The 26,260-nt window shown below is 43.6% G+C and overlaps 1 protein-coding gene and 1 long non-coding RNA gene across 6 annotated transcripts in view; one reads left to right on the top strand and one right to left on the bottom strand.

Annotated features, from left to right (window-relative positions):
• The window catches only part of LOC102443394 (insulin receptor substrate 1), a 241,266-nt gene that overhangs the window by 48,604 nt on the left and 166,402 nt on the right, over window positions 1-26,260 (bottom strand). For 2 of the 4 annotated variants that reach the window (XR_012906218.1, XR_012906216.1), the window contains 3 exons: window positions 18,484-18,582; window positions 13,953-14,063; window positions 2,699-2,853 (listed from right to left, as the gene is read on the bottom strand). The gene's annotated coding sequence lies outside the window, so the exon portion shown is untranslated. Of the gene's footprint in view, window positions 1-2,684; window positions 2,854-13,952; window positions 14,064-18,483; window positions 18,583-26,260 lie in introns of those variants that run through there. The other 2 variants (XR_012906217.1, XR_012906219.1) reach the window with 2 other exon arrangements.
• On the top strand, window positions 5,865-13,356 carry LOC112545261 (uncharacterized). 2 transcript variants are annotated; one of them, XR_003088727.2, is made up of 4 exons: window positions 5,865-5,995; window positions 6,952-7,102; window positions 7,314-7,446; window positions 13,222-13,356. It is a non-coding gene; the product is annotated as an uncharacterized LOC112545261 (long non-coding RNA). The 2 variants fall into 2 exon arrangements; XR_003088726.2 differs by lacking the exon at window positions 13,222-13,356 and adding an exon at window positions 7,963-8,078.

A 26,260-nucleotide genomic window follows, 5' to 3' on the forward strand; every position in this document is an offset into this window, starting at 1 on the left:
GAGGCCCTGAATAAAACTGTTCCGTGTGGCCCAACCCGCATTCATTCCTTAGGTGCCCTTTTTGTGGAATGAAAATGAAACAAACTTATCTGGTAAGAGAATGTACTACAGGCAGCTCTCCCTATTCCCTAGCCCAGCAGCAAAAATTCAGTGCTCACTAGACATTTTACCAAACAATAGGTTTCTCTCTCATTTCCAAATTTGCCTCCTTTTCGGTCCCTATAGGCTCTGGTCTATACCATATACTGTTCACATACTGCATATTAGGTTTTAAATGGAGGGAAGAGAGAGACTACAATAGAAAAATAGTACTTAATATTCATGCAATGGGCCTTCATCTAATCACCTGTACATACCCTTTGAAGGCTGTCTCCCTCATTTGAAGATATTGTGTAGAGCTCAGGATTCCTTGCATGGCTAGAAGGCACTCCATCTGCCTATAATTGTTTACTGTTGAGCTTAGATCCCATTGGATCAGAGGAGGTCTGCTACTATAACATTTTAAATGCAAAAATAAAAATGTATCAGGCAATGCTTCCAACCCAGGCTACTCCTAGTTGAAAGCATTCTCTTACCCCTTCCAACAACCAAACACAGCAGCCACAGAGACATGCTAGGGGTTGGGAAAGTTCCACATCCCGCCCCCCCACAAACTGACAAAAAGCCAAGAAACCCAAGACTGACTGACATTGTCATGCTAAAACAATTAACACACATGTAAACCCTAATCTCAATGTGACTGCAACTTCATACTCATATTATTTTCTTTTTACCTGGTCTTTTCCCCCTGTAGATAGCTGAGGCACACGCAACATGGAAACAGAAATCTAGGTGCAGTAGTCCTCTTTTACTCCATCTAACAATCTAACACAATCATGGACTATAAGCATACTGCAACATTCTGCGATCATTACAGCTGCAACAAGCACTATCGCTGCTATACGCCCATATTCCACAGCAGGGCTACTTAATTTTGGAAGCCCTGGGGGCCACAATGATATTCACAGCATATACCGAGGGCTGAAACTTAAATGTGGTTGCATATACATGCAAATATATATGCAAATAGCTTCTTTCACACAATGCCCTGGCACTCCCGGCATCTCCTCCTGCAGGGCTGGAAGTGCCAACACCGTGTACTGTCTGTTTGCATCTTTCAGTGCTCACCCCACCTGGGAGATATCTTGCCGTTGTGGAGCGTGTTCCCAGTGCAGGCCATGTTCAAAGTATCTCACCCACGGGCCATGTGTTAAGCCCTGCATAAACCCAAACTGTACTGCGGGCCATGTGTTGAGTAACCCTGCTCTACAGAGTAACCATTGCAGATCATGCTCCATATATAAGTGAATTTCTCTGTGTGGTGCTAGTAGGGAAAAAGCAAGGATTAGAAAAAGGGCCTCATCTCATGGCCTGTGCGTGCAGGCAAGGACAGCTCATTTGTGCATACAAATGGTCTCAGGGCTTGAAAAGCTGAGCATTCCAAGGGCCATGTGCACACTCTTCAGGGAGCGAGAGGCCACCTTAGCAGTGCACAGTGGAGGAAGGGCATGGGAAAGTGGGCAAGACAAGTCAAGTCAATGGGGTGCTGTAGTACTGGTGGATCTCTAATAGCAGATCAAAGCTTTCCTTCGCAGCAAAGAATGGGATGCCACAATATTGTCTCCAGATTTATTGGGATATATGCAGTCTTTCCATGACCATCTCCTGTAATCAATCTGCAGAGATGGGAATAACAGGCAGTTTCCACTTTCTCACAAGCTGTCGTTCCATGTTTGATCAGATATTGTTGCCCTTTATTGTAACAAGCCACTACGTTCCCTCAGTGTGTCACCATGAGTGGGTAGCATTATCCCTAGCATGTAAATATCAGCACAACTGTAACAGGTACAGACTGTACAAAGTGCAGTATGTCTCTACAATGGAGAAAGGCCAAAGAACTAGCATCATTCCCTACCATATACAAACTTTGTATTTTCAACTGCATACAGTTGAGGCCCAAGCCAGCCAAACTCTTTCCATGGGAGGGAGCCCTCCAAACATGTTCTGATGATGTGCTGAAAAATTCTTACAGGTTTTCAGATGAGTGCAATGAGATGAGAACAAATGGAATCTGCTCAGTGAGAATGAGGCAAGAACAGTAGAGAAGAGGGACAGGAGTGTTGGCCAGGGTGCTGAAAGGAAGAAGTGCATGAGGTAAGGAAATATTTGTGTCATGAATGTGTGATGAAGAGTCCTGAAGCTTGCCCCAGCAGGATTTCATTTTCTTCCATTTTAAAATGCTATACAATGGGCCAAGGACTTTCTAAATAATATGTTTTTGGTACAAGAGCAATTAAAAACATTTATTTTTACATTTGGGTTATGCTCTATTTCCTCATCCTCCCCCTAACCCCAGTAGGATTGAGGGGAAACAACTGAGACACTGCCATATCAATTATTTTCAAACCCCAGTCCTACAATCCTTGCAGGGGCAAGACTCAGCAGGGTTTTTCCCTGCATAGATAATGTAGGATTATTTTTTATTATTATTATTATTACATTTGTAATGGTAGAGCCGAAATCAGGGCTTCTTGAACTAGGCACTGTACAAACCCAGAGAGGATGCAATGCCCCTGCATGGTGATCAACCCCTGCAGAATGTGGCGAATGCAAGGAAACTGTTTCCAAAATGAGACATGAATTACCACTAAGCAAGAAGGGCCTTCAAGTCTCTTCAGCAATTAAGTTAATCTGGAACTGTGAAATCTCTGCTCCGTTGTTTGTCCAGAATCTGTGTGGGGTAGCATGTCCTTCTCTTCTGCCCTGTTGAACAGGTCCACTTTGAAACAGCTGATAATCTGTTCAGATTTATTCCTGCAGATAAAATTGCAGATGAATCTGTCAAAATGGCACAATATGTTCTGCAGTTTCTGAACATTCATCTTTTCCTTAACTGCGTTCTGCTGTGTACTCTGCTAACAGGTCCAGCTTCACTCTTTTTTTCCTGTTGACCCCTGATATACTTCTGCTGGTACAGCTACAGGGAAATTCCCTTGGAAATCAACACTGGGGAATAGGAGCAGCACAAGTACATGTAAAATACAGGACTATGTAGCACTTTAAAGACTAACAAGATGGTTTATTAGATGATGAGTTTTCGTGGGCCAGACCCACTTCCTCAGATCAAATAGTGGAAGAAAATAGTCACAGCCATATATACCAAAGGATACAATTTTAAAAAAATGAACACATATGAAAAGGACAAATCACATTTCAGAACAGAAGAGGGATGCGGGGGGGCGGGGAGGAAGGTGAATGCCAGTGAGTTAATGATATTAGAGGTGGGGAAGGGTAGATGTCTGTGAGTTAATAGTATTAGAGGTGATAATTGGGGAAGCTATCTTTGTAATGGGTAAGATAGTGGAAGTCTTTGTTAAGTCCCCTGCGGAGAGTGTAACAAAGACTCCAACTATCTTACCCATTACAAAGATAGCTTCCCCAATTATCACCTCTAATACTATTAACTCACAGACATCTACCCTTCCCCACCTCTAATATCATTAACTCACTGGCATTCACCTTCCTTCCCCCCGCCCCCACATCCCCCTTTTGTTCTGAAATGTGATTTGTCCTTTTCATATGTGTTAATTTTTTTAAAATTGTATCCTTTGGTATATATGGTTGTGACTATTTTCTTCCATTATTTGATCTGAGGAAGTGGGTCTGGCCCACGAAAGCTCATCATCTAATAAACCATCTTGTTAGTCTTTAAAGTGCTACATAGTCCTGCATTTTGTTTCAGCTACACCAGACTAACACGGCTACATTTCTATCACAAGTACATGTCTGTGAGATAGGCTGGACCAGGAGTGAGCAATAATTTTTGCCAGGGGCCACTTCGGAAATATTTGAAGTGGCCGTGGGCCACACAGGGAGGGGTGGAACATCAAGTGGAAGGGGTGGGGCATCAAGTGGAAGGGGCGGGGCCAAGATACTTCTGGGTTCCCCACCCCCAGACAATTATTGGTCTGGGGGTGAGGGAGTGCCTTTGCCCCCCTCAATTCCCCCTAGGTGCCCATGCCCCTGGTCTGGGAGGAGACTTCCTAAGTTCCCCTACTTCTACGTCAAATAGGGCCTGGGGGTGGGGGAGCACGCAAAGCCTCCTCTGCTCCCCCCCCCCCCCCCGCAAGCAGTGTGTGGAAGGAGGGCAGAAGGAGTCTTCGTGTGCTCCCCCGCCTCCAGGCCTCTATTGGCCTGGGAGCAGCAGGGCCTCTACAGGCTGGATCTACCCACTTGGCGGGCCGGATCCAGACTGCAGAGGCCCTTTTGCCCACCCCTGGGCTGGACACTCTCTTCCCCACACAAATTCTCAGGCCCTCTGAGATCTCCAACAGAGGATTTAGCACCAATGAATGACTCAACCACATTCACTTTCATTAACCAAAACAGGAGAAAACGACTATGGAGCAGTGCAGGGAATTGGCTGGGGTGCACTTTGCAGGCTGAATTACAAGGGCATGTTTTTGATTCATATGTCAGAGATGCACTCGGGAAATCTCTCTTTTCAAGCAGCTGTGTCTGTAAATCGTCCAACATACTTTATATTTGTTTCCCTTCATCTTCTGTAACACTTGTCACACATCCCACTAAGGCTGCCAACGGGGGAGGGAGGGCGGCAAACGGGGTAACGGGAGATTTAAAAGGGCCCAAGGCTCCCAGGCTCTGCTACCACCACTACCTCAGCTGTGGCCAGAGCCCTGGGCCTTTTAAATCACTGCTGAAGTCCCTGGCAGTGCTGAAGGCTTGACTGGGGGAGGCTAGTACCCGGCCCTTCTGTGTAAGCCTTGCCCCCTTCTAGAGGACCTGGAGCTGGCTTCCCCCAGGGCCTGGAAAGATCTATCGTCAGTCCTGATCTCAACTTCTTATAACACTTTTCCTTTTTTGGAGATACTCCCAGCACTCTTGATTTTCTGTCTTTTTCCTCCCTCTAAATGGATCACAATGCAGTGATCTCCTTTGCACAGATCATCCCAACTTCGTGCCTGCCTCTCCCTTTCACCTTGCTGCCCTACAAGCTAAAAGAGCACAAGCAGAGAAAAGTTGTTTTCCCCCTCTGCCTCCTGCCACCCTGTGCTCACAGAAGAGCCAAAGTTCTTCACCCGGGGCTCCCTTCCACTCTCTCCCCCCCCCCCCTCCCCCCCAGGAGAAGCAGAACAGAACTATTCCCGAGAGTCTTTTAGGCCACCTCCAGCTGCACTGTGGCTTTGGGGATGTGCTTCCTTATCCACCTGTTGTCACAGGCCAGAGAGAGGCTGATCAGCATTGCTGCAGCACACCTGAGGCAGCTGGCTGGTAGCCAACAAAGAAATTACAGTGCTTCTGTGGCCTTCTCAGTCAGGAGGTCAATATAAGTCACAAGGGCCAGACAAGGGCAATTTTGACTCAAGACCCCACCCAGGCCTCTTGGCTTCATGGACTGTGTAAGGTGGCTCAGATTTCAGTTCAACATAAATGCTATTCCAATCATTGTACACAGTTGAAAATAGAAAGTCAACATTGGCCCACACTTTCTCCTCCCTGATATTAGAGATACTGCAGTACTCTCCTGTTACAAGTATACAGAAATTACTGCGGTTCACAATCACTGGGCTAAATTCACTGCTACCAGAATTAGCAGATCCAACAGGCAACTTAGGATATGTCTCCCTGTCGGGGGGCAACCCCCCCCTCTCGGGGGGTGCCGCCCACGTCCGGGGCATAGTTTAGAGTTCTCGGGCCTAGATCTTTAGTACGCTGCCCCTGTATTAGGGGGAATATGGCCCACTGGCCTAGTCTCTCAGTATACTGTCCCTGTATTGGGGAAATACGGCCTCCCGGCCTAGTCCTTTGTATGCAGGCTTTGAGGCCTAGTCCTTCAGCCACGCCCCCTTCTCGCTGGGGTCCAGGGCAGGAGGGGTAGGGGGGCCCAGGCCCTCCCTCTCCACTGGGCCCTGACCCAGGGCCCTATCAGTGGCAGGTGACAATAGCGGCACTTCCCCAGTCAGCGTGGGGGTTTGCGGTGGCCGGTCCAGTGCCTGGGTCGGGGTTGGCCAGCGGCTTCTTCGTTGGGATCGAGCCCAGCGTGGGCCTGGCAGCGGCGCGTTCAGCGGGCCGGGCGACTCCCTCTCTGGCGGTCGGGTCTGCGACTCAGGAGGTTGGGCACTAGCTCCGGCTCCGAGGGCCGTCTGCCCCTTCTGAGCAGGCCTGCAGCCTTTTATACTTGGCTCTCCTGGGAGCATGCCCAGTAGGGCTGCGTGGGTGGGGCCTCTCCGCCCCCTGTACCAGGTGGTTTCCCTGGGCTTGAGTGCGGGGCAGGGCCGTCCCGTCACACTCCCCTTGCACTTGATCAACAAAATTTTTGTCATTCCTAGGTGCTTAATCCTCCTCCCCCACAAGAACAACAAAGTTTTGCTGTGGTAAGAGCAAACATGAATGCTGCTTTGTGGGCATGAGTACTCTCCTGCCGACAAAGCAAAAGCCGCTCGTAAGGGGTGGAGGTATCTTGTTGGCAAAAGACCCAACACACTGTGTTCACACATGCTGAATTTTAGTGACAGTGTTGATAGCCTGGTCCCTAAAAGCTGCATAGTGTACCGTAGACATACCCTTAGCCAGCAGAAATATCATCTAACTTCATCTGAAGCTGTTACAGCCAGCTCCAGCCACCAGCCAAGTGAAGTTGAGGGCATCTTTCACCATTATGGCCCTCTCTCCTACACATTTACATCAGTATGATACCACATTCCTCAGCTGAAGCTGCCATAACTAAGAGCTCATATAGCTGACAGAGGAGGAGAGAAGGGAAGAGAAAGTTGACAGGTAGAGAATAGGGGTGGATTGGCTGTTCTGGAGTCATCTGGTAAGAGAAGTTCTGCTATTTTAAAAAAAAATGTTTCATCTAACTTTTTTTTAATCAAAGATTGTTTTTAACAGTTTTGACAGGATTTGCAGAAAAATGATTGCCGGCCTATGCCAAGGAACAGACTGTGATTATCGGGTCTTTCCTCCTCTAATTGCTGTGACTCTATGATCCTTTAGTGCTAGGAAGCAATGGAAATCTGATGGTTGCCAAGCTAGAAGGGTGGTATGTTTTCTTAAATATTGTTTAACCAAATCTAAATGAAACTTTAAAAAAATACCAGCCAGAACTTCCCTTGCCATGCAATTCAGCTATCCAGTGCTTCAAACAGCATGAAGATTCTTTCACCCTATATTTGCACCCTAACACAGGGTTCTTGCTGGAAAGTTGTATTCATAGAACAACCCTTAATGCAATGCTATTTGCTCCACTGCAGTGCAAAGGGCCAATGCAAAGACATACTTCAGCCTGTGGGGCCCAGTCCTCATGCTGACCCTTCACACGGGGATATATTTCACACCTTGCAAGAAGTAGTTCCAGTTGTTGAATGGAGAGACAGATTGTGACAGGTATTTCTAATCCTGTTTTGAAAATTCTTTTGTTAAAATCTATACTGTATGAATTTCCCTTGAGTAAATATTTATTTAGCTTGCTAAGGTATTATAAATAATCACTATCATTTTCCCTTAAAAAGTCATTTCTATTTCCATTCAACACACTTCATAATTTTACCATTTAAGACACACTTGACTGAAGCATGGTATAAAATTGTCAGTCTAAATGCAAATTTCTCTCTAAAAAACTGACAAATTATGCTGTGATTTATATACAGATAAATCAATAAGTATGAGAGGCTAGTGGATTCAGATGCTTTTCTTGGCATGCTCTAAGTAAAACAAAATGTACTTCACAAAAAAAATAAAAATGTGCAAGCCTTGGGTCTGGAGTGGTGCCTTTTACAGCTTTTTCTAATATAAAAGAGCAGAGTTACATAACTTTTCATAGCATTATTAATATATGTGCCACAAGTATCAATAGCACATTATAAGAAAATCATAACACTTCTACTGAATTGTACACTCCAGATCTGTAGCTATGACAAACGCAGTGAGAAAATCTCGGTCAATAGCTGAACTGGAGTGGTTCCCCACTACAATGGCTGGAGAAGACTATTTTTCAAAAGATCCTAAATTACAACCAGTTTAATGTACTCCTAGTAGTCTTGAAATCATATCTAAAGGACATAAGAAGTGGAAAAGAGAAGAAGAAATTGCTGCAGTAATCTGACACATATCACTTAAAGAGGGAAAAGGCAAAAGGAAAAAAACACCCAGACCGATTCCCAAGGTAAAGTGATAGGAGTCTGTACTCACCGTGGTGTTCAGATACCTGCTAAGTAATAAAAAGATCCAAACAAGCAACAAAGAGGCTCCTAAGATTCATACAAGTCAACTTTATGACCCAGCAAGTAAATCACTGATGAATGACCCTCACACATTCATTTTTCTGCAAGTAAAGACTCCAGACTAAAGAAGAAACCATCACTGATCTATGCCTTACTACCAGGAAGGAACTAGTAGAAAACATGAGGCTAGTAGGCAAGTTATTTATTATGAGATCTTTTGGATTCAGCAAGATGGATCACAGAACAGCAGAAGAGCTTTGGACTTTAGGACAGCAAATCTGGGGAGTTAAGAAAGGCGAAGATGAAGTCCCGCTGGGAAGCCAACCCCACAGATACAGACCAAATGAAGCAATGTAACTACCAGTTCCCTGAGGCACGACAATAGTGTAGTCAAATCAAAACCCTCTGGTTTGGGGATTTTCAGTATTTTGACCAATAAACAGATACATGAATCTAAAAACCTGTCAATTAAAAAAATATGTCAAGGGAAAATGTTTGACCAATTCTAATAATTAAATCTACATGTGGGATTCAGTGGTATCTAGAATTATGAAAAACCTGATTCAAAAAACAATTAAATACAGATTGGAAAAAAACCCAACAAATCTTGAGGGGAAACAGTTGGAAATGCATTTCATCAGTGAGCAGGGGAAAGAGACCCATAGATGACTAAGTGACTGCAAATCTGACCTGCATAAACAACACAGTATGAGCCTTAAGGCCACTGCATTTGGGACTGCATAGTAAAAGGCCTACATTCCTGATGCAAAACAGTCTCTCTTGTCCTTTCTGCAATGGAGTACATGATTCTTCCATGCAGTACAGCCTAACAACTATATTTTACTTTTCCCTTGTACAAATCTGTGTGAATGTCAATGAATGTTATTTTCTTACATTTGTAAGTATTTTAAGTATTTGTAAACCAATAAAAATAGCAATACATTTGAAGAAAACAGTATGGTTTCAGTACTGATTACTTTATCCACAAGACACTAATAGATGTTTTGGATTTAACATACCCAGTATTTCCATTTGCATAAGCCAGTGGAACGGTACTGAAGTCAACTGTGATATCCCTGACAATGATGGTGCATTTTGGCCCTATATTTTTTTACCATTTGTATATTTGCTAACACAAGTGCTCACTCGTCATTTTGCTTGTTCTAGATCAGTGTTTCTCAACCTTTTTTTTATAAAGTACCCCTTTAAAAAAATTGTAAGTACCCCCCAGTACTTACACTTTTCAGACACACAAACTTTTTTTCTACCATTGCAACACATTTGTTCAAACAACTTAATCGTAGCCAGGTGCGCAAAGAAATTTTTAGGTGTAAAAAGTACGAAAATAATGAAGTGCTGTAAATAATAAAACAAAAATTCAGTTTTCTCCAATTTTCTGTTGTGTTGACGTACCCCCCAGGGGTAAGCATTGAGGTAGTAAAGTTTGCAGATGATACAAAACTGTTTAAGATAGTCAAGACAGAAGCAGACTTTCAGGGACTCCAAGAAGATGTCACCAAACTGAGTGATTGGGCAACAAAATGGCAAATGAAATTTAATGTGGATAAGTGTAAAGTAATGTACATCAGGAAAAATAACCCCAACTATATGTACAATATCATGGGGGCTAATTTGGCTACGACAAATCAGGAAAGAGATCTTGGAGTTATCGCGGACAGTTCTCTGAAAACTTCCACACAGTGTGCAGCGGCGGTCAAAAAAGCAAATAGGATGGTAGGAATTATTAGGAAAGGGATAGAAAATAAGACCCAGAATATCTTACTGCCCCTGTATAAAACTATGGTACACCCACATCTTGAATACTGTGTACAGATGTGGTCTCCTCACCTCAAAAAAGATATTTTGGCCTTGGGAAGGGTTCAGAAAAGGGCAACTAAAATGATTAGGGGTTTGGAACGGGTCCCATATGAGGAGAGGTTAAAGCGACTGGGACTTTTCAGTTTAGAAAAGAGGAGACTGAGGGAGGATATGATAGAGGTCTATAAAATCATGAGTGGTGTGGAGAGGGCCGATAAAGAAAAGTTATTTATTACTACCCTAAATAGAAAAACTAGAGGACACCAAATGAAATTAATGGGTAGCAGGTTTAAAACTAATAAAAGAAAGTTCTTCTTCACACAGCATGTAGTCAACCTGTGGAACTCCTTGCCAGAGGAGGCTGTGAGGGCTAGGACTATAATAGAGTTTAAAGAGAAGCTAGATAATTTCATGGAGGATAGGTCCATAAAAGGCTATTAGCCAGGGGATAAAATGGTGTCCTTGGCCTCTGTTTGTCAGAGGCTGGAGAGGGATGGCAGGAGACAAATCGCTTGATCATTGTCTTCGGTCCACCCTCTCTGGGGCACCTGGTGCTAGCCACTGTCGGTAGACAGGATACTGGGCTAGAAGGACCTTTGGTCTGACACAGTACGGCCGTTCTTATGCTCTCTTGAGTACCCCTAAGGATACTCGCACCACTGGTTGAAAAGCACTGTTCTAGATTACAGCACACAGCTGAAGTTTGAGGGCCGGGGGATGTTCCAGTGGAGAATAAAAATTGATAGTCAGGTATTTCTTTGACACAATCTTGTTTATTTGTAAGAAATTATAAAGTCCTGTGTCTCTGAACACAGAAGGAATCAAATAGCAGGAAACAGCATCTTTTGCAAACAGCAACAAGAGGAGTCTTTTCAGCCTGTACTATGATCCAAAAACTTCTCCCAGGTTTCTCCCAGGGTCAGACACCATGCTCCCAGCTGCTCCTTCAGTCTGTGTTGCTCTCTGGTTCAGAACACTCTCTGTTCTGCCCTCCCCTTCCCACCCTGCTGCACACCATAAAAATAATATGCATCACAAAGCCCATTTGGGTTAGGTGGAGACATTTGAGACCACGGGAGCCAGTAGCCTCGCTGGACTCCTGGACAGTATGGCACTCCCTCCAAGAAGAGGTGAGGGGCCTGTACCAGAAGGGTTGGGGCCAGGGAGCACCGCCTGAACCATGGTGCATCCCACCAAACCCACAGCGCTGCCTTGAGCGCACCATGTGGCAGCAATTTATAGGGCATGGGGCTCTGGGAGTCACTGCAACTGCAGTAGCAGTGGCCGGGAGCCCCAAGCCATTTTGAATTGCTAGGCCCTGGGACAGTTGCCATCTTCACCTCTCCCCCTCCCTTACCTGTCCTCCATCATCATGTTAACAGAAAGGTTGTTCACATCCACTCTCAGGCTATGTCTGCACTAAGCAGCTTTTAGCCACAAGGCTGTGTCGACATAGCCCTCCCGCTAAAAGTCAGTGCGTGGAAATGCTGTCTGTCATCACTTTTGCTAACAAAATACTTACAGGCCTCACAAGCGGCTTTCGCTTTGTCAGTCGGAAAGCACTCCTGCCAACAAAGCAGCATTTACTTGCCCTTCCTGTGACAAAACTTTTGCCTTTTGGAGGGAGAGAGGGTTTAAGCATCTGTGAACAACAAATTTCACTGATCAGTTGCAAATACAGAAAAAGCTTTAGTGACATTTTAGCTCCATCTATAACAGGGTTTCACTTGGCTCTGAATAATCAATATTTGAACACACCATCAAAACAATCAGGCAGGTAGCAGAATGGACACTTTTGCGGGGGAATAATCCGGGTTTCACATGTCAATACTGGCACAGCTCATCAATTATGTCATGCACATTCAGTCATCTTGAAAATGTTAGCAAGCTTTTCTGGTGACAATTGTGCTACTCAAACTAGGGATGCTAAATTGTGAGTAACTGACTAATCAAATCGTCAACGCAATTTGCATTGACTGTTTGATTAGTCGATAGGGCGACTCCGCCTTTGAAGTGTAGCAACAGCCGTAGAGCTGTTGCTGCACTTCCAAGGTGAAAACACTGCAGGGAGCATGGGTCCAGTGGGGCGGCAGTCTGCTGATCCTGTGCTTCCAATGGCATTTCAAAGCATCAGCACTGCGTGGAGCCTGGGTCAGCTGGGATTCCACCGCTGACCCCAGGCTCTCTGCAGTGCTGCTGCTTTGAAACACCACAGAGAGCCCAGAGTCAAGGAGACCAGCTGCTGCTTTGAAGTACTCCCACCTCTTCCCACCCTCTTGCTGCCTCTTTCTGATAGTCATTCACATCCCTCACATCCCTGTCAACTAGTCATTCACATCCCTCACTAAAACTCCATACTCATTGCTAGAAAGCCCTAGGCCTCATCCTTCTTTGAGGTCTAGTCAAGTGGATCTCTGTGTACTCACAAAGCCCAAGTGACTTCTCTGGGGGAACTTCAGGACCTAAATTTGCTCTTTTAGTAGATCCTAACTTGCTTCCAATTTCATTACTGGCCACTACTGTCCAGGTGTTAATGTGGAAAACAGCTTCCTGCGTTCCTTTCCTGATGGCGTGGAATCCATAACCATCAGTGAGTTTTGTGTTTGGTACAGTTCTACTTAATTTTCCTCCTGCTATTCTCTGCTCATAGATACCTGTAAACACACATCAGTTACTTAAAATATATCAATTGAACTGTATTATTATTTTATGGGCATTCATTTCAGGAGAGGATTCATTATATTTTAATATATTTCCTATGGTGCAAAAGTATTTTGATAAATAATTCATATTAGAGTCCCAAATTTACAAGACTAATACTATTAGAATCACAGATGAGTAGAATGTACATACTGGCCACATTTATATTTTCAGATTTACACTATTACAATAGTTTTTATTATCTTTGATTTATGAAAGCTGAAGCCCGAAGGGGTAGATAAGTTGTCTTAAGAATTTACTCAATCTTTCAACAAAGTTAAATGGAGAAAAGATGGGGAAAGAGCATTTTCTCCTTCTAGATGTGTAGTTTGTTCAGCTATACAAATATAAACAACAAAAAAGGCACTACTTATTTTAAAAAAATATTACTTGAGGTCCTGTTTTTATTTTACTTATCCAGATAAAAATTCCATGGGAGGCCACAGGGCTAGTACTGCAAGACCAGACCTCCGTATTGAAGCTGCAAAAAATAAAGCCATCACTTATGGTTTTATGATGTGGACATCTGCTCGCTGAAAACAGTACTGCAGGCCCGCAGACAGGGGGCAAAGGAGGCAACTGCCCTGGGCCCCTCCCTCTGCTTCTGGGAGAGCATAGCCAGGGCTCCCCCCACTTGCCTTGGGGCCCAGCAAGTCTGTTAGCTCTTGTGCTGTATTGAAACTCATCATGATCATCTCAACAGTCATCTGGTGATACCAACTTCTGGTCACTATCTACTTACACTGGATTTGATCCAGCAATATAGAGGTGAAACAAAACTGTTCCATTAAAGCTTTTTCATTCCAGTACTGGTTAGATCAAATAATATTTCTTTTGTTTTTCTTTTAAACAGAAGTTAGGTGGGATCTTCCATATCTACTGCTGAAAGGCCTGCACTATCTTAATCCTGTTATTATCACACCTATAGTTCTAGTTCTAGAACAGTGTATGGTGCACCAACCTCCGTGACCAGTATACAACACTTTTGCTGAATCCCCAACTCCAGATGCATTGGTTTTAGGCATATAATGGGCAGGGGCAGGTAGATAGGGTATATTCCAAATACTCTAACCTCTAAATAGATGGTCAAGCTACTTTGGGAGGAGAGAAGAAGTAGGAGTCTCTGTACCATTATAAAAATTACCAACTCACCTTTCCAGAGTCTCATTTTGAAGCTTGGCTCAGTGTTTAGGCCAGTCCCTGAAGAAAATCCTCAGTATTTATGATCTGTGTAGAAAGCAGCTTCTAGCTTGGAACTTATTTCTGACAACAGGTTAGGGAGGGAGAAAGAAAGTTGCATTATTCATTAATGAATTTTTTATTATCTTCCACAGTTGCATTATTCATTAAAGAAATGTTTATTACCCTGATATTTCACTTTGTTATTATTATGATGTCCAAAGAGTGGTTTCCTTGAACACTCACAGCCCTTCACGCAGCTATGCATTTTTTTAAAGCTGTAGAATACATGATAGTGAAAACCTAAGTATCACTAGTCAAATCTCCAGAAAATCAAGCAGCCAGAGATGTTAGTGACAATATTGTCCGTACAGTTTATACCATTGTTTGGTTAAGCATTACAACAAATGTAAGGCCCCTAGTACTGAGTTCACTTGGTTTATTCTTAATATCACAGCAAAATTCTAGACTTCACTCCATTTTGTAAATTACATCAGCATAAGAAATACAACACACAGGATACATAAATGGTTATCTTTCTTATAGCTTCCAAAAATAAGGATCTCTACAAAGAAATGAGGGGTATTGTGAGATCTCCAGTGACTGCCATAAAACCAAATAGAAAAGACAAAAGATAAATCTAAAGGAGCCATATAAAATACGCTTTTGACTCTCCGGGGTTAATGGATCATATTTCTGGTGCTACCTTGTTTGTTGTAACTCAGTTTTCACTCTGGATTACAAATAATCCCATAATTCATCATGTTCTGGGCAGTTAAAATATTTATTTCTTTTTGACCTCCCACTAAGTGCATTCAAAGGAAAACAAATGGATTCTACTTGGGGCATGCACAATTTTTGTGCCTGTATCCCAGAAACCTGAAACCAATCCAGCTTTCTTGTGATTGAAAAAAGCTGAGTTGGCTGGGTTAAATCTGTTGTCAATATGGCTGGCTTACATAGTGAAATAGTTTCTTTCTGAGCAAGGGAAAGATTTACTGTAGTCAAGATATGGACTTGAGATATATAAGCATGGATCACGGGATGGGGAGGAGGAATGAGTGATTCTTTATATATAAAGGCACTATATACCTCAGCAAGAAGCTCTTGCCCTATGAATAATCAAGTTCCTGAATCAACAGACTTTATCTACTCAAACTATCACCCACATCAGAATCCAATTACAGCAAAGCCTACAGAAAACAGGTTTGGCACACTTTAATATTTTGTCATTAATCTAATTTAGCACTGGTTTCAATTACAATGAAGCACGTTTTATTAAGAGATACATTTTGTTTGTTGGCATTTTGATCACATTTTTCCCATATTGACTCTGATCTAGCTCTCTGGGTACTTCTGCCACGCACACTGCCATAGATTTAGAGATTTTCTCCATTTTGCTAAGAAATCAAACCCGGCATCTCAGAATGAACACAATATGTTTTTAAAATTGGCCTGAAGTTTTTGTAGCACTGATTCCACAGCGATGCAGCTCAAATTGACATCAAAGGACAAATGTATCCGATCACTTGACAACTGAAATACTTGCTTCAGAAAGAATGTAGGCATATAGTTAGAATAAAAAGTTCTTATCCTAAGTAAAATAAGCATTTTTTAGGATTAGTACAGTATCACTCATATATCAGTCTGATTTAGGTGCCTTTCCCCCCATCAATATGCATGTAACTGCTATTGAAATTAGTTGAAGTTACACAGAGCACAGACCTCTTATTTAGTTTTCATATGAACTGCAGAATTATCTCATTTTCAAGTTTAATAACATACAGAAGAGATGTGGAAATAATTTTATCTTTCTTCCTCCTGAATTTGGCTAAAACCCTGCCGCTTTCCTTCTTACATTCATTGAGGAGAATGTCATCTGCACAATCCTAAATGCTTACAGATATTTACAAGCCTTTGCTTAAAAACCATTCCCAGTTAGAAATGTGCATCTTACGTCTAAAGACCCAAGTTTCTAAGAATTGGAAAAATTTGCTTCAATGTGCATTCCTCAAATGTAAATATAATTGCATATGCTGATAATCTCGAGGGTTTGCGGGATTAATGTAGGCTCATGAATTTATTGCAGTGATCAGAATAATCCTGCGGAAAAGAGATAACAAGAGTGCTGGAAATATTAAAAAGCAACTGCCGAACATTAGGGAGCAGTCACAATAATCCACAGTTGTGCTCATAAAATTACAAACCTCAGACACTTCATGCAGGTCCAAAAAGCGACAGGATTTGAATTCTGATCTTAGGTTTCCAAAGACAGATCATTTCTTGGTAAGGCAAAGGAGTAACAATATCTCTAGGGAAATTTTATGCATTGTGGAATGGCATGAATACATTCAGGGTAAAAACTGAAAGTTAGTATTTCCTCAAATCAAATGAAGTCTGAATTCTGATACTTTAGTAAAATGCAGGACAATGTAGCACTTTAAAGACTAACAAGATGGTTTATTAGATGATGAGCTTTCGTGGGCCAGACCCACTTCCTCAGATCAAATAGTGGAAGAAAATAGTCACAACCATATATACCAAAGGATGCAATTAAAAAAAATGAACACATATGAAAAGGACAAATCACATTTCAGAACAGGAGGGGGATGCGGGGGGGGGGGGGGGGGAAGGAAGGTAGGTAAGTGTCTGTGAATCGATTCACAGACACTTACCTTCCTCCCCCCCCCCCGCATCCCCCTCCTGTTCTGAAATGTGATTTGTCCTTTTCATATGTGTTCACTTTTTTTTTTAATTGCATCCTTCCTCATGGGAGGCCGAAGACAGGGCTTCTGAAAGAGTGTGTGTGCTCTTCCCCACAAAAAAGTGGAAGAGCAGCTGCGTTCCCTGGATGTGGCAGAGTTTTTCCAGGATACCGGAGGTATCCTGGAAATACCACATAGTATAGACATACCCTCAATGTCTCTGTAACAGTCGGTTCCACTACATTCACCCCCTTTAAAGAATGATGTTAAAATTTGAACAAAGTATGCCTGGTGAGGTATCATTTGAAAACGTATGATTTACTGATCATTATTGTCTTGGTAGAATATGCATGGCAACATCTTATGTACAGTTATAAGATTTTACTGTGTGATTTTGCTGAGACGTGCTAACACATTCTGGAGGGCAGTCACAAAACGGTTCCCCAGAGACATGAGGCTGGCCTCAGCCAGGTGTCAACAAGATCAAATGGACCATCACCTGATTAAGTGGCTACTGTCCCACAAGGGAGAGAGAGTGAGCAAAGAATCTACATTTTGACAAAGCACCAGCTTGAGGTTTGGGATCACAGAGATTTTGTCCTCAGCTAGAGTTGATTCTGGCACAAGTTTTGCCAAGCATAAGAGCTTGTGTGCACAGCGCTATGTCAGTGGGAGACGCTCTCTTGCTCACATTGCTACTCGTTGAGGTGGTTCTCTCCTATCCATAGGAGAGCTCTCTGCCATCGGCATAACATGGCTTGACGAGCCGACACATCAGTACAGCTGTGCCCCTGCAAGCTTCTAAGTGTAAGACATGGCCTTAGCCAGTCAGACTGTTAGACTACGTGGTGATAAAGACCTTTCTTTGAATTCCCCTGGCCAAGGGAGATTGGGGGGGGGGGGGAGGGGAGAGAACCAGCAGGTGGGAAGCAGGGCTGGCCGGGAGCAGGCTGGGGGGGAGCGGGGCTGGCCGGGGAAGATTGGTAGGGGGAGAACCAGCAGGTGGGAAGCAGGGCTGGCCAGGAGGGGGTCGGGGGGAGCAGGGCTGGCCGGGGGAGATTGGGGGGGTGAACCAGCAGGTGGGAAGCAGGGCTGGCCAGGAGGTCGGAGGGAGCAGGGCTGGCCGGGGGAGATCGGGGGAAGGGGGGGAGAACCAGCCAGTAGGAAGCAGGGCTGGCCAGGAGGGGGTCGGAGGGAGCAGGGCTGGCCGGGGGAGATCGGAAGAAGGGGGGGAGAACCAGCCAGTAGGAAGCAGGGCTGGCCAGGAGGAGGTCGGGGGGAGCAGGGCTGGCTGGGGGAGATCGGGGGGAACAGACAGCGAGAAACAGGGCTGGCCGGGAGAGAGCCACTGGGAGTGAGGCTGGCCGGGGGAGAACCAGCTGGTGGGGAGCAGGGCTGGTCAGGGGAGATCAGGGGGGGAGGGGACCGGCCAGCAGGGAGTGGGGCTGGCTGGGAAGGGGTCGTGGGAGTGGGGCTGGCTGGGGGAGAAGCCGCTGGTGGGGAGCGGGGCTGGCCAGGGGAGATTGGGGCAGGGGGGACATCGGCCGGCGGGGAGTGAGACTGGCCGAGAGGGGGTCAGGGAGAGCAGGGTTGTCTGGGAGAGATCATGGGGGGGGGGAGGGCGGGAACTGGTCGGCAGGAAGCAGGGCAGTACGCAACTACGTACTGATACTCATAATAATAAAACTAACTTAATTCGAAAATACCAGACATTTCTATGTCTGGCATTTTCTCAATTTATTTCCCGGAGAGAAAGCTCAAAACAGGACACCTGGCAACCCTCGCCTTTCCTATCCTACCTCTCTGCAGTGTGCTGGAACCAGCTGTTGACACTTTCCCCGCAGCACTCTCCATCTCTCTTCCATTCTTCAGCCAGAGATTTCAAAGCTACCGCAGCACTGATGGGAGAATGAGGGAGAAGTCAAAAACAGTGACCTCTACTGGCAGGAGACCAAATGCCTCCCTCCTTGCCTCACCACTTCCTACTTCTTTCTTCAAAGATACCAAGTCAGCTGCTCAGAACTGGATTTGGACAATGGGAACGGTGCTGGCCAGGCTGGAGCAGTGGGCAAGTATGCAAAAAGTCAAACAAGATAAACTCTCCCTACTCTTTAGCTCTAAAATGGGTGAGACTGGAGCGAGCGTTTCAGTCAACACCATAATTGTGCATATTTCCCCCTCCCCTCCCACAAATGTAAAAACAAGAACTCTTGGACCTTGTCAAAATCCAGAAAAGGCCCCAATTCAAGATTCGCTGCAGCTGCACTGATGTTGACCCTCACACCATTAGCACAATCTGTGGAAACCCAGCACATGGAGCCAACTCCGAGGTGTGTCTACCAGTGCTATGTCTGACTTGATTCTGCTCTCACTGAAGTCACATGCTTCGGGCCAGAAGCATTAAGGGCCCAGATTTGGCCAGGTGCTGGGCGCTCTTGACTTCCACTGAAATCAGGAGGAACTCTTGAAGGATCAGGCTGCAAACAGCACATATACAAAAGGAAAGTGAATACAAAAGCTTTCATTTTGTTCCTGTTTATTGCTTTTGTGTCTCAGCTTATGAAAATGCAATTCAGACATTTCTATCCTTATTAGTTTATGTTCCATATGACTTTCTTTGCACAGCTGATTTCATGGGTAGCTGATTTCACATGGTTTACACAGAGATTTTGCAACAGCGGAACTATTCCATTTCAGGGTGTCATATTTTAACTGAAATACTTATGCTAGCACAACCCTGGAGTGGCTACCGCAATACCAGTATAAAGATACTTTATATTTATAGCAGTACAGCTTATTCCTCTTTCTACCCGGGAAAATGACACCAGTACAACGACAAAGCATCTTTATTCGAGTATAACTGGGTCCACCGCAGGAGGGTTGTCCTACCTTTGCATACTAGCCTTGTTAAAGTGGTACAACTTTTGTGTGTGGACAAGCATTTAAACCCCAAGCCTCCAACATTCAAACCAAAATATGTTTGTGACATTTCCTTGTACTAACATTGACTTTTGTGTGGCTGGAGAAATCCTGTTGTGCACAGAGAGGTGAGAGAAATTGATTTTGAAAAGGGCTAATCTATTGGAGCCGTCCTGAGCTCAACTATCTGGGGTTCAGTGTTTTTCAAACTGCTGCAGCTGCTGCTGAGAGGGTCTATTTACAAATGAAAGGGAAATTCACAGTTCATTCGGATGACTCATTCCAAGTTTACTGGGTGGTTCACACGCCTGCCGGAACAGGAAGGCCCTTATTGTGCTCAATTGTTTTCCTGAATGCCTTTATGAACAACAGCAAAAGGAAATATTACAGTTTGGCATTAGGCCATCAAGCTGCTTGGTACTATATAGTGCTTAGAATGCAAAACAGACATCAGCCAAGGCAAACAGATCCCTAGTGCTGCAGTTAGTTTTGCCTGTGTTTCAGATTAACTGCTGCTTTTCACAGCAATGGAGTTAAGACAACAGTTACTCTTTTTTTTTTTTTAAGTTGGATCATTTATTTTCAATACTTATTTCATGTTCAATAGCCACACAGGACAGCATTTCACAAAGGTGGCTATTACGGCTGCATGCAGACACCAGGGGCTTTTCTGTGCAGCCACAGCCTGCTGGGTATGATTGGGTGAGGGAGGGGGGCAAAGCAGTGTTCAACACGCAAGCGGGCACATCCTTGGAGGGGGGCAATGGGACAATTGCTCAAAGGCCTGAGTGGGGAGAATGGGGGGGAGGAAGGGGAAAATCTCTCTTCATGCTCTGTCCCCTGCTCTGAGTGCCAACTCCACAATTCCCATCAGCCGGGAACTGTGGCCAAAGGGAGCCGTGGGGGCAGTGGTGCATAGAGCCCCCTGACAATCACTTCTGGGAACCACCCCACCCCACCCCTCCTGCACCCCACTCCTCTTCTCCAGCTCAGAGCCCACACACTGAACACAAACTCCAACCCAGAGCATGTCCCCTCACCTCCTCCCAGTGCCTGCACCCTGCACTCCCTCCTGCACCCCATACCCAGCTTGGTGAAAGTGAGAGTGGGTTGGGAGCAAGCAACAGGAGGGAGGGGGATGAAGTGAGTGGGGACAGGGCCTCATAGAAGCGGCAGCACAGGGACATGGTCTCAGGAAAGGGGCAGTCCATGGGATGAGCAAGAGTCTTTTGGCTGGCGATATTAGAAAGTTGGCAAGCCTACCAAGCAGTCATGTGGAAGCTCCTGGCCTTACCAGAAGAGCTCGCTGGGTGACAGCAGCACAACTGGCAGTTCGCTGGGCACCACAGACACAGGCAGAATGTGTCAGGAGGAACATGTCCACATGGGCACAGTTTGTGCATGCATAGGAGCCCATTGATTTTTCTGCTATGGGGCCCAAAATTCCTCATATAGGTTGAACCTTTCTAGTCCAGCACACTCTGCTCTGACAATACCCAAGGTCCGGCATGATTTTTGTTAGCCGGATGTCCACTTATCATGGGTACAGCCAAGTTTTCCACAGTCCCACTAAGTGTGTTCACAGCCACTGGTCCTGGCTCTCAAAGTTCTGTGCTGTTATTTAGCTCTAATTTACCCCTAAATGTCTTTTACGAGTCCAGAAAGCAGAAGTGTTGGTAATGCTGCTAGACAATACTGACCTCCCATGGTTCAGCAAATTCTCTAGTTCAGCTAAGCACTGGTAAGGTCCCAAGGGTGCTAGACTAGAGAGGTTCAACCTGTAGTGGACCTACCTACAAATATCACTTTTCACTGAAAGAGATTTACTAGCTAATATTTAAAATACTGTAAAGGCAAAAGAAACAACAATAATGAAAAAGACAAGAATGTGCAAAGCACATTATTTGTTTGTTCTGTTTAAGTCCAGAGAACTGTACATTATTTTACTATTGAGTCTGCATAAATGATGATTTGCACGTGTGTGTGGAAGTTATTTTAAGAAAAATCATCAGCATTAGTGGCCACACTTAGAACCCACCAAAAAATTTCTTGTGAAATGCCCTGACATAGGAGGTGCTCTGACACCACCACTACAGAGGTGAGTCAGTGAAAAGACTCTCAGGCCATGTCTTTAAACGGGAGATTGACACTGCCGTGATTTATTTTCCAGAATACGATTTAGCAAGTCTAGTTAAGACTCGCTAAATCAAACTCAGAGACCCCACTGGCTGCTGGTACTCCTGCTTCTGTGAAGAGTAAGGGAAGTCAATGGGAGTGCTGTGAGGATGGCAGGGAAACTTGAAACAAGGTATGTTGACCCCAGCCATGTAGCTAACATAACTTTAGTTGCATATCTTGATTAGGTGTTCCCTTTTAATGTAGACCTGGCCTCACAAACACCAGCTTCTGGAATTGTTTACTCTGAAGAGTCAAGCACTACAACAGCAGAAACAGCCAGTCCACCTAATCTCTTAACCACAGATGAATCTTATAGACTTATTGCATCAAATGCGATCCCAGCTCCTGGCCTTCAACAGATGAAGTGTGATATGGTCCAATACTTCTCTCTGCATCTGTGAGAGTTCATTCCTCCATATAAATTCAGACTCAACTTCCACTGCAGCCAATTTTCCAGCCAGAATTTTTTTCTATTTTGGCTGAAAAATACAAGTTTGGGCATAATTGAAGTCAGGTCAATTTGTTTTCAACTCAAAATGCCTTTTTGTTTTGAACTTTACTACAGTTTTATTTTAAAAAAAGTTTAGAGTCAAAAGTAAAAAAAAACCTTTTCTTCAAAGGTCAAACAAAATGTTTCGGTCAATCTGAAACTTTTAAAAAATATTTTTGGCTCAACCACTGAATAGAAAAAATGATTATTCACATAGCTTTAATCCCCACTTCTTATAGCTTTTACTAGAGCTATAAGTGATACAAAAATGCCCAGATTCTATTGTGATGGGAGCCATGTAAAAAGATACATAAGAGAATAGTTAAAACAACTACAAGAAAAATGTTGGGCACTTACTGCACAGTTGGTGTGCATCACCATCACTCCATTGACTTAAATGGAACTACACCAATTTACATCAGCTGAAACTCTAACTCTAAAACTACATGGCTAATAATGTGGTCATCCCAACACATGGCAATAAGAACTTTATAGCAGACCAGCTGGTATGTTATAAATATAACAATCATGCAAGTCATAACCCCTAAAGTCCAGGTTAGTTTTCATTGTAATCTCATAATTAAACAAGCTCATCGGTTTCTGTAAAATTTTACATTTTACACTTCGTTTTTTCACTTGAATATTTTAAGTATGAGCAAAATCCCAGCCGTCATTTTGAAAGCAGACTAAAGTAGGAGTTTTTTCCCCTCTTTCCTCTAAAAACAAAAATAAAAAAAGTCAGTGTAGACTACTGAACAATCAGCCTATGCCAATTTATACCAGAGGGGGATCAGACTCAAGTTGTTTTGCTAAGTTTGAAAAGAGTTTCATAATAAAAGAGTTGTGAATATTGTTGCAAATGGGAGACTGAAAATGTGCAGTAGAAACGTCCAAGTCATGTGACATGCACACCAAGTGACAAATCCTTCACCTAGTGCCAGCCCAGTGAGGCAGATCCTGGTCCTGGTAGGTGCGTGCCTCCTTGCAGATCAGGGAGTTAATCTGAATGAGATTTCTACGATCTCTGCAGAGGAACAGAAGAGAGGTCACTACTCTGTAAATCCTTCAGCCCAACTTCTCTCAACACCATCTCCTGTCCTGTACCCTGAGGGGGCCCTATAAAGAAGGGCTCTGCTCCACACAAGGGGTGAATAACCCTTACAAGCCTCCACAATGACTGCTCTCTCTCTCACAGTGGAAATGCATTAACTCCACTAGTGTGGAAGCAGAGGCAAGAATTAGTCCTGAAAGGTGGATGTGGTGGTATGAACACACATCCAGGTAGTTAACTGCACAGATATTTGGTTCCAGGAGAAACTCAGCAGCTGAAGCCAGAGATTGTATGATTAACTGGAGGAGTTCAATGGCTTTGAAGCAAGGTGTGTGTGTGGGGGGGGGGGGGGGGGGAGGAGCTTGCAAGGCAGGATGGGGCCTTTTCTTTGTAATTTTGTCTCTGAAGGCTTTTACATGAGAACTATGACCAACTGGCTATATAGCCACAGATGTACCAGTAACTGGCATTAAAGAATGGTATTTGGGGTAATATAAAGATTTGACTGGCACTTCCACCTATAGCTTTACTGCAAACAGTATTCATGAGTTACAAAAGCCACCTGTTAAAAACAACACCCTATGGTTTATATAATTAACCAATATCATGTAAATTTCGATTGTAATTTAATTGTAATTTGTAATATTCTAGGTCATTAATTATCTTTTAGTTTCTGTGTTAGTAAAATGTTAAAGTTTAAAAAAGTGAACAGAAAGGGTCATGCACAAAGGTGAACTGAAATTTGAGTTTTAATTTGAATCAATAGTCATAGAAAATTGTTTTCACTATGTGCTCAACTTTGCTTAGTATAATCCCATAGGTGAAATAACACGATATGTTATGCATAGAAAAGCTTTTTATAACATTTTTTTAAGAATTCCAAAATGTATTACTTATGATTTTCCTCTGCCTTGGAAGGTTCTACCATTGTACTAATGGCAACTACAACTTTCAGGTGAAGGGGTTTGAAAATCTGCACCAAGAAACAACTCTCTGAAAGATTCCTAACACAGCTTTTGGTGGAACATATGGCACACAGAGGGAACATGTGATATAGAGTCATTATTGGCATTTGTTTGGGATAAACAGCATAATTCCCACTGGGCTTTACCGCTCATGAGTAGTATGGTTATCCCAAATTCATAGCAATAAATCTTTAGATTGCACCACATCATCAAAGACACACACACATACATATGTATGAGACAGGGAGAGAACACACATATGAAAGTGGTTTATAGTTGCATCACTCAAATAGTGGAATCATGAGCAAATTACACTGATCATTCCAGTATATAGTTTACATGTGGGCATATATGTGAAAATAGAAAATATATGAAAGTAAAAGGCCTAGATCAGAAGTTTAATATCAGTTTGGTATTTACAAAAAGCAGTAAAATAAAAAAACAAAACAGATAAAGGGACTAATCCTAAAAAGTGTGGCGCAGCTTCATGTTCCATCAAAATCAATAGATATTGGGAGTGCACTGAAGATCGGCATCCAGATCAGACACACAAAAATCTTTATCTTAAACAGAGGATACAGATCAGTGCTCCAGTCCAAGTGATCAACTCCAATCCAACACAAGTCAGCTTTTAGCTGTCAAGACAAGAAGCATCTTGGACATGCTGACAACTGACGGGAGGATCTCTGGGTACACACCTTGCCATTTATGTATCCTATCCTGAAATCTTTCTTTCCATGAACAGTTCCTTTGGTGACAAGGTTTTGATTCTCCAAACCCTTGTGAAGCATACAGCAGGCAGCCAAAAAGAAGTCAGTGTTGCTAATGCCAGTTTCTATCTGTGTAGCTGAGAACAGAATCTGGCCACATATCTGATATGAAGTAGAGCAGGGTTATGAAAATAACAAAGTTTAACAGATCATTAAATAATTGAACCCACTCATTCCCTGCAGGGCGAGGAGGGAAGCACAATATGTTAACTATTTCATCTAATAATAAAGAGCTTCACAAATATGTCCACAAAACACACAGAATGTAATGGAGAAACTTGGTTCAATTGGGACTGGGGAATCTGAGCCGGGGGATAAGGAAGTGGCAGATTTCTTAAACAGTTGCTTTCCTTCTGTCATTACAGGAAGGGAAGGATTGCCTCAGTCAGGGATATTTCATGGTATGTGGAGTTTGATAGTCGGCTGGTAGTATATTTACCATCCGTCTAATTTTCCCAGAAAACTCCTGACCTTAGGTGACGCTGTCCTGAAGCCCAAGAGGATGGCAATGTTATCTAGCTGCTCTTGTCTTGTTTACAGTTGTACCTGCATAACATTTTGTTCTGGAACGGGCTCCCTGGACCAAAATTAGAAATTTCACTCATTGCCAAATGCCCACAAAATAAGGAATTAAATGGTGATGGTCACTCTGGGCAGCATTATTTAAAGATTGGAGACTTTGAAGGGCAGGCAAAGGTCGAGATGCAGGTCACCTCTATCTATGAGTTTAAAAGATGGAAAGGATCAAAATCAGCTGCTAACTGTAAGCATTCTCTAATGAGATGGAAGATTCCTGAAGGTTGTAGCTTGGGAAATCGAACAATAGTTTTCAAAGAGGAGAGAAAAGGCATTGTGTCTCACTAAACAACACGGCCCACTTAGATAAACAGCAATTGGGGATGAATGTGGAATTTAGCAAGCCACCGTATAGAATAAAATCCAACATGCAATTTGATTGGAGCCAGTCCATGTCAATTTATTTGGACCAAAATCTTGTTTGAGGTGCAGCCCTTCTCTGAAAAATGATTCCGTAAAAATGATTCTGCTTTGGCACCATGTAATATTGTATTTGCTTCTGTTACAGAAGCTCCATGCTTAAGAAATAGCCCAATCAGTGTGAGAAAGACTAGAGCAGAGAGATTGAAGCCAAGACACAGCTTTTACTGGTCATAGGCTCAGCAAAGCACCTAGAAGAACCTACAG

Source organism: Pelodiscus sinensis, chromosome 10 (genome assembly GCF_049634645.1).
Source record: "Pelodiscus sinensis isolate JC-2024 chromosome 10, ASM4963464v1, whole genome shotgun sequence".
Taxonomy (NCBI): Eukaryota; Metazoa; Chordata; order Testudines; family Trionychidae; genus Pelodiscus; species Pelodiscus sinensis.